The sequence below is a fragment of the Amblyraja radiata genome, chromosome 40, assembly GCF_010909765.2.
Source record: "Amblyraja radiata isolate CabotCenter1 chromosome 40, sAmbRad1.1.pri, whole genome shotgun sequence".
Taxonomy (NCBI): domain Eukaryota; kingdom Metazoa; phylum Chordata; class Chondrichthyes; order Rajiformes; family Rajidae; genus Amblyraja; species Amblyraja radiata.
The window spans coordinates 1,568,536-1,584,789 of NC_045995.1; positions in this window are offsets into that span (position 1 = coordinate 1,568,536).

Genomic DNA, 16,254 nt, shown 5'->3' on the forward strand with positions numbered 1-16,254 from the left:
TCCAGTAGAGTTGGGATGCTTGTAGTTTTTTTCCTGTTCCAGTTAGTGGGGATTATGGCAATGGGTAACATGGAGGTATATAAGCTTTTTTCCTGGATGGCAGGATTGTGGTGAGAATAGGGTCGGCAGAGTGAGAGTAATTCCCCACCAGTGGGTATTTTTCCTCTTTCTCTGTGAGTTGAAGCCTCCAAACAGGTGAGGTGTGGATGTTGGGGATTAACAGAGTTTGGTCTGGATTAGTGATACGGTGATCAGGGTGTTGAAAACTTCAGGGGTCTGGCACAAATGATGAATCGCTACCTTGGATAGATCAGGCAAAGTTTTATGAATGACAGGTGAGACATGAAGAGCTACGTGGTCTACTCCTGCATTTATTTTTTGCTAATTTGCAGGGGTATACCTTGTTTGGATGGGGTGTTTTCCACATCTCTGATGCACTGTAATGCTGTTTGTTGGTTCACAAGGCAATGATTTCCTTCACATTCAATTGTCACCTGATGGTTCTGTTAATATTGTTTATTCCAGAGCTACAGAGTTTGTGATCGTCTGTCGACATCATGGCTGAAGGTGGTAACGGGGGATGTGATGCAGTGGCCTCTACATCAAAGAAACAAAAAGGTTTGTGAACCTTCTGTGACATATATATAATGCCCTGACAGTGGGTGTGCATCTGATGCAAGAAATGAGGTTCACACGGAAGTGGGAATAGGGAAGGGGGTGAGCCCAGAGAGTTGACATCTACAGGGACAGCACTGTCACAGGTGGGCGGATGCAGGAATTGTCTGATAAATCAGCACTCTTTTTGGAAACAAATGATTTGAGTTGCTGCAAAAGTGAAGCCAGAATATCAGAGTCTAGAATCAGATTCTGCGCAGAAATGAGCCTTTGACTCATTTACCACCTGTCAATTTATTTACACTAATACCATTTCTGAGCACTTGGTCTGTCGTCTACTATCCATTTACAGTTCGAATGGAAATCCAGGTGCTCCTACAATGTTGTGACAGAGTACCTGCCTCCAACACCACCCCAGACAGCGTGTCCCTGACTGCAGCCATCACTGCTGAAAGATTCTTCCTGAAAGATCATCCTCTAAACCTCATGGTCCCCGCATTAAATTAAGTTCAAGTGAGTTTATTGTCATGTGTCCCTGTATCGGACAATTAAATTCTTGCTTTGCTTAAGCACACAGAACATAGTAGGCATTTACTACAAAACAGATAAATGTGTCCATATACCATGATATAAATATATACACACATGAATAAATAAACTGATAAAGTGCAAATAACAGAAAGTGGTTATTAATAATCAGAGTTTTGTCCGAGCCAGGTTTAATAGCCTGATGGCTGTGGGGAAGTAGCTATTCCTGAACCTGGTTGTTGAAGACTTCAGGCTCCTGTACCTTCTACCTGAAGGTAGCAGGGAGATGAGTGTGTGGCCAGGATGGTGTGGGTCTTTGATGATACTGCCAACCTTTTTGAGGCAGTGACTGCGATAAATCCCCTCGATGGAAGGAAGGTCAGAGCCGATGATGGACTGGGCGGTGTTTACTACTTTTTGTAGTCTTTTCCTCTCCAGGGCGCTCAAATTGCCGAACCAAGCCACGATGCAACCGGTCAGCATGCTCTCTACTGTGCACCTGTAGAAGTTAGAGAGAGTCTTCCTTGAAAAACCGACTCTCCGTAATCTTCTCAGGAAGTAGAGGCGCTGATGAGCCTTCTTGATAATTGCATTAGTGTTCTCGGACCAGGAAAGATCTTCAGAGATGCGCACGCCCAGGAATTTGAAGCTTTTGACCCTTTCAACCAGTGTCCCTAGTGAATACTTCAACAATGCCCCTAGTGTTAACCACCTCTGCTGTGGAGAAAACTATTTTTGCCTTTGACCCTATTTTTCTCATAGTATTCTGTACTTCTGCCTGTTCACCCCAGCTTCAAGGAAGACGACTTAAATCACTCCAATCTCTGCTGATAATTGAAATATTCATTTCCGGGCAATATCCCGATGAATCTCATCTGTAGCTTCACAGTTTAAAGGCATCCTTCCCACAGTATGGAGATCAGAATTGCACACACTCCTCCAACTTAAGGCTTAATTAGCTCCCTATAAATATGTATCAAGGCCTCCCTGCACTTGCATTCTATGCTCTACTCTCTCTCCCCCTCTCCCCCTCCCACCCACCCACCCCCCTCCCCCTCTCCTCTCTCCCTCCCTCCCCCTCTGCCCTCCCCCCCCTCCCTCTGCCCCCCCCCCCCCCTCCCTCTGCCCCCCCCCCCCCCTCTCTCCCCGCCCTCTCCCCCTCTCCCTCTCCCTCTGCCGGAAGGCGGGGAGCGCAGCGCCTGGCTTTGCTCATCTCCACAGGCAAGTGGCTTTTGCAAGGGATTTTCCCACTCCTCACACCAGGGTCGGAAAGACGGTTCATTCCCACTCACTGTCAGTGCGTTTGTGAGCGACAACACGTCGACACGGGTGCACATGATGTTGGGTTACATCAAAACATCTTTCATCCCGAGAATGCAGCCCACATTGTGGTTTTGAAGCAGTCGTTAGAGATAGAATTCTCGGGATGGAACACAGCGGAAAGAATGTGAACGATTGCAATCGAGTCATTTACAGTGCACAGATACACCTGCCATTATCAGTTGCAACCGTTCAAATTTCCAGGTAAGTTATGGCACGCTCTGATAACACTCCTGTTTCCACCCATGGTGTGGCACCTCGCTGTGGTGGAAGTTTAAAAGATGCAGCGTCGTTCCGTCTTTACTGGTATCTGCGGCTCACGGCTGAGTCCGATGTCAAGACCTAACAGTTATGCAGAACTTGCCATTTCAACAACAAAAAACCCCAGCGAGATTGCCAGGTTTCTCTCTGTGAACAATGATCTATGCTGAGAAGGGGGAAATAAAATGGTAATTGCTGCTTTAGTCAAGTCATCTTTAATATTATCCGAGCGTTTTCTGAGGGCACCACAGATAGTGACCCCACTTGATTCATTTGGCAACTAACACTGAACAATGAAGAAAGGTCTGCTGTGGTTTGTGGAGGTGGAAAGGAAGAATAATTTAAAAGGGGGGGAGGGAAGAGAGAAGGGGGAGAGAATGAAGGGGGAGAGAAGGGAGAGAGGAGGGGGTGGGGGGTAGGGGGGCAGAGAGAGAAGAATGGGGAACCGGGGGCATTCCCACACAAGCCATAGATGACAGGGCAATCTGAACCCAAGCACCAAATTGTAAGCAAAGATGTGCATCCCTCGGGATTCTCCCACGATCACCTGTGGGTCGGGTGGAGCGGAGGTTTGGGACAATGTTTATCCCCCCCATAGTGATGTGATGGACGCGGGGGTCTGGACCAATCGCTGACAAGTCCTGCCCCCCCCCCCCCCCCCCACCGGGAAACGTCATGTCTATTATTGGACGTTTCTGTTGAGCGGCAGTCGGTCCGTTGGCCTGTAGGCGATGCCGCCTTTCGGGTAGGTGACGTTTTGACAGAGCAGCCATTCAGTGAGTTTGCTTTTAGGCGACCCATCCTTTTGGTTAGTAGGCGTTTCGTCTTCATACTCTTTCGTTTTTTGGGCGTTTCGGCCTCGTTTCCATTCGGTTCTTTGGCTTCGACTTCTTTGCTTCGGCTTCTCGTCCGTCGGCACCAGGTCCGCACACGAAATGTTAAACTGTGGATTGATGGGACTAGCTTAGATGAGGCATTTTGGTTAGGTTGAATGAAATGGCTTGTTTTCCTGCTCTGTTTCTAAGACGACATTAATTTCCACTTGCCCCTGAATGTCGGCTCAGATTGCTGCCAGATATTCCCAACCTGTGGTTTTCTCAATTTGAAATTGCTCTGTAACCGGCAATTAATATTTTTTTTCAGGTGGGAAATTAACTCAAGTGGGCAGGGTCTTCAACAGGCTTTGGCCAGGCACCTCATCAAAAGAAGATGGTCAAACACAGGAACAACGACAGAAAAGCAAAGTGGAATTGAGAGCAGAACGTCAATGGAATGTGAACCCATCGAAGAGGAAAGGGAACAATGTCAGTCCCGAGGGCAAGGAATAGGAGACGTGGTTCACGGCCCTGGAACTGACCCAAGTGGCAAAATCCATCACGACCGAGATTCATCAAACAAGGAATCATCGAGTCTCATCCAAGAAGCAGGTGAGTGAAATGGGAGGGGAGTGGATGCTGCAGAATGGTGCAGACTGTAGGGACAGGGAAGAGAGAAAAAAACAAAGGGCTTAGAGCGAGGGGAAACAGGAGAGAGGAATAGTGGCGGAGTAGTGTTATTCTGACTAGGTTCGTGACCAATAGTATTCTTTAAGGGTCAGTTCTGGAACCTCTGCAATTAGTGAACATGTCTATGATTTGAACAAAAACGTAGGTGGTCGAGTTAGTAAGTTCAAAAACAATAGAACTGTTTGCTGAATTGTAGTCAAGGGGAAAGCTGAGTAAATGATCCGTCAGAATACACATCAGTTGGAAATATGGTCTGAGTTAAGGCAGACAAAGACTAGATTGTTTTAGCTGAGTGGAGGCCTAATAGAAGTGTAGAATATAAGGGGCATAGAAATTGTCAGTCTCTTTAACATGAGCATGCATGCCTTGAACTTGTCACTACATTTTTCAAAGCATCCCAATGTCCTTGATGTTCCTTTGACGGCAAATATTTGGAATTTAGAAGTATATTTAGAAAATTGAAATCCCCACAATGACTGCCTTGTTAGCCGTAAAGGTACCCACAATCTCTTGGCATTGTGCTCCTACAATTACCACTGACAATTCCTCCCCCCCCCCCCCCCAACAATTTATACACCAACAAGGTGATCAGCCCTTTTTATTTAATAGCTCCACCTATACAGACTTACTTGAACGAACCATCAGTCATGTCATCTCGGTTTACTGCTGTAACATTCTTCCTAATCAACAAAGCATCACCCTGTCCTCTTTCACCCTCACCTCACTCGCTTCTGTAGCACCTGTACAGGGCTCCCATTTATTTATTTTTTCCTGTTGCCAGCTGAGCAACCGTGGCAGCTTTTTAGGTTGCCAAATGACAGTTTAGGTGGTCATTTAAGACGGTTTGCGTGACGCGTGCGATGGTGTGCTTGGACGAAGTGCGTAATTACCAGTCGGAATTATGCTCAATGAAGCATTCACATATTACTTCTGCTTCAAATAAAGTCACAAACGAAACATATTCACCAATCAAGACCTGATATATACCACAATTACATGCAGCAAAATTATAAGACAGTATTTCAACTCTTTTTACACATTGCAATTAATGCAATTTCTATTAGTTCTTTCCACTTCCAAACAAAAATGTGGTTGGATTATTCAGCGTATGATCAACCTGTGTCAATAAATCCTGGACCATGGTAACATATATACTTAACCATGCACACTGCAGATTGAAGCAAGCATGTTTTCTGTGAAGGACTGAAAATTACCATAACATGGCCATAGCATGGGTCGTTATTGCTATTGTTACAGAAACACTCTTGCTTCCCACATAATTTATCTATAACAAAATATACAGGTTACAAGGAAATTTCTAAATGCATTTTATGATAAAAGCTGTTAAATCCGACTATACCCATCTGACTGGCTAAACATTACACTAACTGACAAGAGATGGCCAAAGGACATATCTGCAGCAAATGTTATTTTGGTAATATGTTTAAAGGTGTCAAAACGCCGCATTACCGGACATTCAGATTAGATCTACGTGTTGTGAACAGGAATGAAGATACCCAGTTTGTACGCACCAGATTTAAAAAAAAATTATTGATAAACACTTTCCATCATTCCCACTTCAGAATTAATGTTAAAATTTCAACTGAAATATCTCCTGACCAAATTTGTGATGCATATGACCTACTGTAGAAGTAAAACCTGGATAAATCCAACGTATAGTTGTGAATGTTGCTCATTAAATAACTACAGTACTGATACTTCATATTAAGAGCATTGATTTGCCGTTAAAATGAATTCTGTAATAAAGTGTCAACGGTAGCAGTGACAATCGAACACTGTGGTTTTAATGTTTCACGTGGTCACAATTTAATTAATCCATCTTTTTTTTATTTTATTTTTATTTATTTATTAGAAGTAGACATATTATAAAATGTAGTTACATATTATAGTAAAAAAACTTTTCATATACATCAGTCATACATTATTAAAATGTTCCATTATCAATTACTTCTGCTTCTAGTGTTTTTATTTTTTATAGAAAGAGGGAAAAAGAGTGGGTAGAAAGTTACAAATAAAAAAGAAAGCAAAAAGAAAAAAGAAAAAAAAACACAACAGAAAAACAAGGGAGGTGGAATGGGTTACCTGTAATACATCAATGGAGATAGGTTCGTGGGTTATAAAGTATAGCTTTTCATCTATTCCCGAGTTCCAGTTTCAGTTGGGTCCTCGTGCTGTGCCAATCTATCCCTTCAGATAGTTAATGAATGGAGCCCAAATTTTATGGAAAAGATCTTGTTTGTCCATTAAGACAAGTCTAATTCTTTCTAAGTATAGGGTCTCCGACATTTCCGTAATCCACATTTTAATTGTGGGGGTTGTAGGGCCTTTCCAAAATTTTAATATTAATTTTTTTCCGGTTATTATACTGTAGTTGAGGAAATTTCTTTGGTTTGTTGTGAGTGTTAAGCTTTGTTCTGATATTCCAAGTATTATTAATTTTGTGTCTGGGTCCAGTTTTGTATTAATAACTTCTGAAGTTATTTCAAAAATATCAGTCGGAAATGTCGGAGACCCTATACTTAGAAAGAATTAGACTTGTCTTAATGTTTAAGTTTTATACAGTTTGCAAACGTATGTGTTAAATTAGCCTCTAAATGTAGACATTTATCACAAATAGGAGAGATTTGTGGGAAGATTCTATTTCGTTTTATTTTAGAGAAGTGTAGTCTATGTAAGACCTTGAATTGTATTAAAGTATGTCTGGCATTTAATGAACATTGATGTATTTGTTGTAAACTTTCGTCCCACATATCTTTCGTGATAGGATGACCTATTTCATTTTCCCATTTGTATCTATATGGTTCGGTCGGTGGTACCTCGTTGTTTAGTAGGGTGTTATAAATATAAGCTATTAGTTTTTCAGTATTAGGATGCTTGTTCAGACATTCATCAAGAATTTCTGATTCCCTATTCCTGTAGACTTGTGTATTGGATTTAACATAATCTCTAATTTGTAGATATCTGAAGAAATTATTTGAGTGCAGTCCATAATTCTGTTGTAACTCTTGAAATGAAACCTTTCCCATAAAGATGTCCTATATTTTTGATTCCATAATCTTTCCATTGTGTGAAACCTTTGTCCATAAAGGATGATTTGAATAAAGGATTATTTACAATGGGAAGGCAGAGTGGTATATTATTCAATTTTAAATCTTTTTTATTGTTTCCAAATTCGTATTCCACTATGTATTATGGGGTTTTCGTTATAGGTTTTTTTGTGCAGTTTTGTGGGGGCAAATATGATCGGTCCAATTTCAAAAGGTAGACAGTCTTCCTTTTCCATCATTAGCCAATCTGGTTGTTGATCCATTTCTTCCAGCCAGAAATTCATGTTTTTAATATGGACTGCCCAAAAATAAAATAAGAAATTTGGCAAAGCCAGACCTCCGTTTATCTTTGATTTACATAAATGTTTTTTACTTATTCTATGATTCTTATAATCCCAGACAAAACTTGTAACAATGGAATCGACTTTTTAAAAAAATGTTTTTGGGATATATATCGGAATTAATTGAAGTAGGTACAGCAGTTACGGTAAAAAAAATCATTTTTATAGCATTAATTCTCCCAAGCATAGAAATGGGGAGTGTTTTCCAGTATTGAATATTCTTATGTAGTTTATTCAGTAAGGGTGGGAAATTTAGTTTAAATAAAGAGGCATATGTCTTAGTTACATAGATTCCTAAGTATTTAAATTTATGTTTAACTATTTTAAAAGGGGATTGTTGTATTGTATGTAAATTGAATTTTGTTATTGGCATGATTTCGCTTTTATTCCAATTAATTCTATATCCCGAAAACTGACCAAATTGAGTTATTAGATTTAATAGGTTTGGAATACTAGTTTCTAATTTTGTAATATATATTAGTATATCATCTGCATATAAGGAGATTTTATTCCTTGTGTCTCTAGTATTGTATCCAAATATTCCTGGATGGTTTCTAACGGTTTCTGCTAGGGGTTCGATTGCAAGAGCAAATAATAGTGGGGATAGTGAGCATCCTTGTCTACAGCCTCTAGAGAGATTAAATTTAGTTGATAACATTTTGTTTGTTAATATTCTAGCTGTTGGATTAGAATATAACAATTTAACCCATGTACAGTACTTCTCTCCTAGTTGAAATTTTTCCATCACCGAAAATAAATATGGCCATTCTACCTGGTCAAATGCTTTTTCAGCATCTAACGAAATAATTGCTAGCTCTGCGTTAGGGATTCTATTGGAGTATATAATATTAAATAATCTTCTCAGATTATAAAATGAATACCGTTTGGGGATAAACCCTGTTTGGTCGGGATGTATTAATTTGCTGATCACTAAACTCAATCTATTAGATAGAATCTTAGTTAATATTTTCTGATCAGTATTTAAGAGGGTTTTTAAGAGCTCTGTATGAACCTGGGTCTTCAAGATCCTTGTCCGTTTTTGGTATAAGTATGATTGTAGATTCATTTAGAGTTTCTGGGAGTTTCTGTTGAGTATAAGCGTATTTGTACATTGTCTGTAGGCGTGGGGAAAGCAAATCATAATTTCCTTAATAAAATTCCGAATTTAGACCATCGGGTCCTGCAGACTTTCCGTTTTTTAAGGATTTTATTGATTCTTCAATGTCTTTTATCGTAATTTCAGCCCCTAGCAATTCTCTCTCTTTCTGGTCTAGACCCGTAAACTTACAATTCTGTAAAAATGTTTCCATTCCCGTTGATTGTTCTGTTATTTTAGATGAATACAATTTTTGGTAGTATTGTAGAAATCTATCATTAATATCTTTAGGCAGTGTTAATGTTTCTCCCTTGTCTGTTCTAATTTTGTATATTGTTTTTTCCCCATCCAATTTGTGAAGTTGACGCGCTAATAGTTTTTGTGGTTTGTCACCAAATTCAAAATTTAATTGTTTTGTATGTTGATAAAGTTTTATAACTTGGTCTGAATAAATCTTGTTTAATTTATATTTCAATACTGCAATTTTATTGTGTTTTATCGTGGATGGTGCTGCTGCATTTTCTGTGTCTAATTGCTTTATTTCCATTTCCAGTTTCTGTTGTTTGGCCCTATTCTCTTTATTAAAAAATGATTGGGAAGAAATTAATGTTCCTCGTACAAATGCTTTAAATGTTTCCCAAAGAAGGGAGGCAGAGATTTCAGGGCTATCGTTAGCCTCAAAAAACATTTTAATCTGTTTTACTCGACTTACATGACTTATCTTTTAAGATTTGGGGATTAAATCTCCATTGTGACTGTGTCTCTGCCATTCCGTTTACTTTGATCATAAATGTTAATGGAGCGTGGTCTGAGATTATGATGTTATGATATTGTGAGTTATAGGTAAATGGGATAAGTTTTGAATCTACTAAAAAATAGTCTATCCTTGAGTAAGTTTTATGTACTGGTGAGTAAAATGAATATTCTCGGCCCGATGGATTTTCAATTCTCCAAACGTCCTTAATATTAGTAGTATTAATGTATGAATTTAAAAATTTACTTGATCGAGATTTTAGTTTTCTTTCAGTTGATGATCTATCCAAACAAGCATCCGAAGTGCAATTTAAATCTCCACCGATTATTAAGTTTTGTTGTGTACCTTCCGGGCTATTGTTAAGAATTCTCTTAAAAAACAGAGGGCTATCAAAATTTGGTCCATACACATTGAGGAGAGTCACCTTTTTAAAGTATAACTCCCCTATTATTACAATATATCTGCCTTCAATGTCTTCTATCGTTGATATATGTTTAAAGGGTATACCTTTACGAATTAATATTGCAACACCTCTTGATTTATGTGAGAATGAAGAGTGGTACGCTTTAGCAATCCATTTTGCTTTCAATCTGTGTTGTGCTTCCTTTTTAAGATATGTCTCCTGGAGAAATATTATATCTGTTTTCAATGATTTTAAATGAGCTACCACTTTGCCTCTCTTGATAGGTTCATTAATTCCCTGAACATTCCAACTACAGAATTTAATTCCCTCACCCCCAATTTTTATATTCATGTCTTGCATCTTGTGATTAAGTGGTAGAGCAGATGATTCAGCACACTCAACCCTACCTTATACTTGAACACCAGGTAGATGAATTTTAGGTCACGTCTGTTTTCCATCCGAACATATCTCCTTAAATAAAACATGCAATTCCATTCCAAATACAAAATATAATATGATATAAGATAAAAAAAGGTGATAGCAAATAGGGTTAGTAAAGTGTGGAAAGTAAAAAAGAAAAGCAACTACAACTACAATTAGTGCAGTTAGTGATAGCCACCCTAATGTGGCTAAGCATCTATGGACTTCCGTAGCTTTTGGTTTATAAAAATACTAGCTCCGTACTTTCCTTGAAAGGAAAGTTTCCAATTCGATGCATACAATTTGTGGGGGGGAAATTAATCCATCTTTAACATCTAAAACAAATAATAACAATTGGAATTAAAACACATTTGATTGCATTCCGTTATCAAACATAGACAATGTTCGCTCTGTAGACATTTCCAGCACAATAGAGTCAGGGAAGGAGGTGTGTGAATCAGTGTGGCTGGGTAGATGGCGGGTGGGGTGGGGGGGGGGGGGGGTTGAGAACGCAATCGGTCCGGTATGAATGGATTGAGGCAGGTGAATTAGTTTGTGTTAGTTGGAGTATGTAAAATTGTGAGGGGAGAGCACGGGGGATGGCAGTGGTGTTGAATGGGGGGGGGGGGGGGGGAATCAGTACGGGATGGATGGAGTGGGGGTCAGTACAGGATGAATGGGCGGCTCAGTACAGGATGAATGGGTGGATCCGTACAGGGCGAATGGGGGGGGGGGTCAGTACAGAATGAATGGGGGGATCAGTACGGGATGGATGGGGGGATCGGTACAGGATGGGTGGGGTGAGATCGGTGCAGGATAAATGGAGGGTGGGTCAGTACAGGATGAATGGGGGGTTCAGTACAGGATGGATGGGGGATCAGTACAGGGTGGATGGGGGATCAGTACAGGGTGGATGGGGGAGATCGGTGCAGGATAAATGGAGGGTGGGTCAGTACAGGATGAATGGGGGGTTCAGTACAGGATGGATGGGGGATCAGTACAGGGTGGATTGGGAAGGAGTGCAGGATGATTGGGGTAGGGGGTCAGTACAGGATGAATTGGGGGACCAGTGTAGGATGGATGGGGGGTGGCAGGAGAATCAATGCGAGGTGGATAGGGTAATCGCTGTCGCGGCCGCTGCTGTGCGGGGCCCGTCATTTGCTCGGACCCTTCGTCACCTGGTATCTTTGCCCCGCACTACAGCCGTCGCCGACACGAAACGTCACGTTCCATTTCTCCAGAGATGCTGCCTGACCCGCTGAGTTACTCCAGTTTTTTGTGTCTATCTTCGGTATAAACCAGTATCTGCAGTGCCAAGCCGGGCAAAATGACTCGCTGTTTATGTTGCCCAGCGGCACTTTGGGTGGTCAATGGCACCCGGGCAACCGCTAATTTCGAGCCCTGTGTTAGTTTTGTCCAAAACGTCTCCCGGATGATCCCTAGGTTATCCATCTGCATCCCTAGTTCCCAAATACAGCCTGCAAGGAGCTGCTCCTGGACACATTTCCCACGTGTTTAGTCACCAGGGAGACCAGCAGTTACTCTGACATCCCACGCATGAACGTCGCATCATTCCACCTGCCTCTTGATGGCACTGAAATAAGAACCAACAAGCTCAACACTCTCATGCAACAGGCTACACAGCTGGTTCAACAGACTGGACCTTTAACTCCTGCCCCCTCTCCTCAGACTCCTTGCCGAAGATTCACACTTGCCCTGTACACAGCACTTTACATCTACACAGCCTCTCTCCCAACGGAACTAGTCCCAACAGGCCGCTTCACTGCATCTTGCCTTTTATTAGTTGCTCAATCAGCCAATGTCTTCTTCTTTCGTGTGGCGCGCACAGCCTAAAGTTGTTGGACAACTTGTTCTATTTGATCTTCCATTTGTGCACGTCGAGTTGATTGCATTAGTCCAAACAGGGCCTACCACGTGAAGTTGCAATCTCCCACCCCCAGCCAATTTCAATGCTCCAAACAATCCACGAGCCATATTTTCAAGTGCATTGCTAAACTGTGAAGTCCTTTTATCCACGTCATTAATATAGGTTGTAAAACTGGGAAACCCAGCACTGGCCTTTGCAGCATCGGTCTAGTTATTGACCCATTTATCCAAATGAATGGGCTGCCAGGCAAGTGGTCAGTGTTATCCTGGAAGGTGTAGGAGCGGCAACATCTCTTGACGTGTCCCTTGTGGTCCATGGGGAAAGGTTTGAATGTGAAGAAGCGAGTCGCTCAGTGCAAGATTTCAATACTGTTATACCACCAGGCCACAGGATGGAAATGGCTGATTCAGTTTAGTTTCTGGTTCAATGTTGACATTCCACGTCCCTCCCCCGCCCCCAAACCTACCCGCTCCCACCCCCAACACCGGGAGATTGATCGTGGTGGGTAGTGATTCACAGTTCACTTGGATATCTTTTCATTCTTGTCTTAATCATTGTCTAATCCCACTATTACTATTCGGTTTTACTGCAGAGCAGCAGAATATGGTAACACCTATCCACACCACGGCTGAAGTTGGAAACAGGACTGCGGCTTCCAGTGACCTCAACAACAAGGACGGACACAGGTGTGTTGCAGAATTCTTCACGATATAAATGTTATCTTGATACCTGGTTTGCATCTAATACATGGTCCACAGGTCAGAAGGATATGGGATGAAGGAAGAGACTGAGATAGAGAGGATGTTAACATCTGCAGGCAGTAGTTGAAAGGACAGAGGGAGTGATCGTAGAGGCGATGAATCATCCTCATTAAAGATTCAGATGTGCATTAATGCAGTGACTGGGGAGAGGCTTTCTGAGAAAGTGAAGAGTATAAGATGGTGCATGATCGTGGCGACTCTTGTGTTTGGACTCTGTGTAGTTGGAGTTATTATGGTTCAAGTTGTGCCTCAGAGTCATAGAGGCACACGGCATGAACATGGCTCTTCAGCCCACCTTGGACACGTCACACAACATGGCCGATCTACTGTAGTCCCACAAGCCTGCGTAAGGCCCATGTCCCTCTAAACCTATCTATCCATGTACTGATTTTACCATAAAATCCCCGACCCCACCTGAAACCTATGTCATTTGTTTCTTGATTCTCTTCCTCTGGGTTAAAAGTCTGTGTATTAAGCTATGATATATAATAGTAAGATTAAACGAGAACTTACCAGTTTGAAGTTTGATCTGTATTTTATGAGGAGTTACGATGAGGGATTACGTGAAGAACCCGCTCAGCGCGCAATGTGCGGCATACTTCCAAGCAGCGGTGTGGAATCACAGATAGACACAGTTATTGAAGTAAACATAGTAAGAAAAGGAGACATCAGTTATCAGTTTGACCTATATTATGAGGGTGGGAGCGGAGGGCACGTAATCCCTCATCGTAACTCCTCATAAAATACAGATCAAACTTCAAACTGGTAATTCTCGTTTAATCTTACTATTTTACTTCGGAGTCACGTGAGTGACTACGTGAAGACTTCAAGCTCTGTGATTTCAAACCGTGTAACAGTTTTATTTCACTCACTGCCGAAGTTCTTGAGGGAGGAAGTGTGTTATCGTAACCAACCAATGAATCTGTTTTTCGAGAAACAAAAATGGTATTTAGTAACAATAACAAATTAAATTGCTCCCCCGGGCTTAAGTTAAATATTTGCAGTTTGTAAAAAATTTCTGCAAACAAGTCAGGTTTCGTCAACGGCTTATTGTAAAAAAAATTGAATGTCGTTTCCCTCGACCATTCTGCTGTCGTCAGAATATGGTCAACCGGTACGTCCATTCTTTCGGCCGTTGATGTAGACGCTGCCCTGGTGGAATGAGATTTGAAAAAAGTTAGTCTATTCCGGCAGCCTTTAGTACTGCTTGAGCCATCTTGCAATGGTTTGGCTCGTTACCCGGCCATGAGGTTTTTTGTAGCTGACCCATAAGGCTTTTTCACTCCCTCTGATGTATAGGTTGTGTCTATATAATATAATAGATAGGTCATGACACACAACCGCGGCTCTGGCGGGTAAGCCCGGAACACCACAACTGGATTGGCTATACCTGGCCTGCTCTGTTCTACCAGACCCTGGATGATGAACGAGATCTGGTCTGGGGTGGTCACCATGTTGACCAGTCGCAATCGATTGTAGTGACTGGACCCTCTAAGTGGATACAAGTGCCATCAACATGAGCGTTTTCAGGGTAGTTTGTTTGAGGCTGAGGGATCTGGCTGGTGGCCATCCCCTGAGGTACGTCAGGACCACACTGACATCCCATAAATGGGTATACCTTGGTCTAGGGGTTTGATGCCCTTCATTAATTTGACCACCAGTGGATGGGATCCCATCGGCTGTTGTCCTGGTGCTGGTTTCAAATAAGCAGACAGGGCACTCCTTGCCTGTGTTGACGGCACTGTAGCTGATTCCTCTTTGTGGTGTAGGTAGGCCAGGAACTCCAGTGCGTTGGTGACTGTTGCTGTTGTGTACGTGGTCCTTGTTTCCTGGCAGTACTTCTCGCATTTCTTGATGCTGGTTAAGTACTGCTTCTTAGTGGATGTTCGAAAGGGATGCTGACATGGTGTTGATGGTTTGTTCTGACAATCCCAGTTCCAGATAAGGTCTGTTTAAAACCCTGCAACCCATGAGTTTGATTTTCTCATGGCATGGGTGGCTTATGCCTGATACCGGGTGAGTTAACAACTCTGGGTCACTGGGGAATACCATCGGTGTTTCAACAAACATGTCATGCAGTACTGGGAACCATGGCTGTGTAGGCCAGTCGGGTACTATCAAACCCTGATGCAGAGTCCATCTGTATTTTTCGTAGTACTTGACTGATGAGGCAGAAGGGAGGGAAAACATAGAAGAAGGAATTTCCCCAATCCAGCGTGAAAGCATCTACTACCGCTGCTGCCTCTGGGTCTGGTTCCCAAGCGACATGCATAGGTATCTGGTGATTTAGCCTTGATGCAAATAAATCGATATCTGGCGTGCCATATAGCTGGATAATTGTTGCAAATACTTTGGGTTTTACATCCATTCGATGTTGTCATTGAATTTGCGTGACCTGGTGTCTGCCACTGTATTTAGCTTACCTGATAGGTAAGTTGCTGACAGCCAAATATGTATTTTTGACACACCATTGCCAAATTATGTTGACCAATTTGTCGCATGATAACGATTTTATGCCTCCCATATGGTTAATGTAGGCCACCACTGTAGTATTATCCATTTGTAACCGTACATGCAGTGATGCATATTTGATGTATATGCTTTTAATCCATAAAAGGCACCCAACATCGCTAAATAATGAATGCTCCGTGTAAGTAGTAATGATGACTTTAGGTTAGTCCATCTACCACCTGTTAGATAATGATAGGGCTGAAACTATGCCAACTGTTTGGATATAGTTTAAGTGGGTAATTTCATGACCCGATCATAATGACCTGCATGATATTTTAATGCCTGTACCTTTGCTCTTTGTAGATTTTATAATGCAATGGTCCGAATTGTGTAGCCAGGAATGCTGCTACCATTTTCCCAATTACTCTTGCTACTTGTCGAGTAGTTGGTTGCTCGTTGACCATTAAATTGTGGCATAATTGTGCCAATTCAACCGTGTTGTCTTTTGGCAAAGTTACAGTCATATGGACTGAATTAATTGTGAAGTCTAAGTAGTCCATGATAGTGGATGGCTTCAACTTTGATTTATCTGGATGTAAAACAAACTTCAGGGTTTCGAAAACTGTTTTGTAGCTGAAAAACAGCTGACATGGCCAATTCCATGATCTTCTTATTAGTTTTGCCAGGGCTGGTTTTAGTATCTTGATAAATAACCTTGAGCTGACGTTACCCCATGGGGTAATGCTTTAACTGTCATAGTTGCCCTATCCAGGTAAATTTTAGGTATCTGCGTAGATCCTTTTGAATGGGTACTGAATAGTAAGCATATTTGAGGCCAATGCT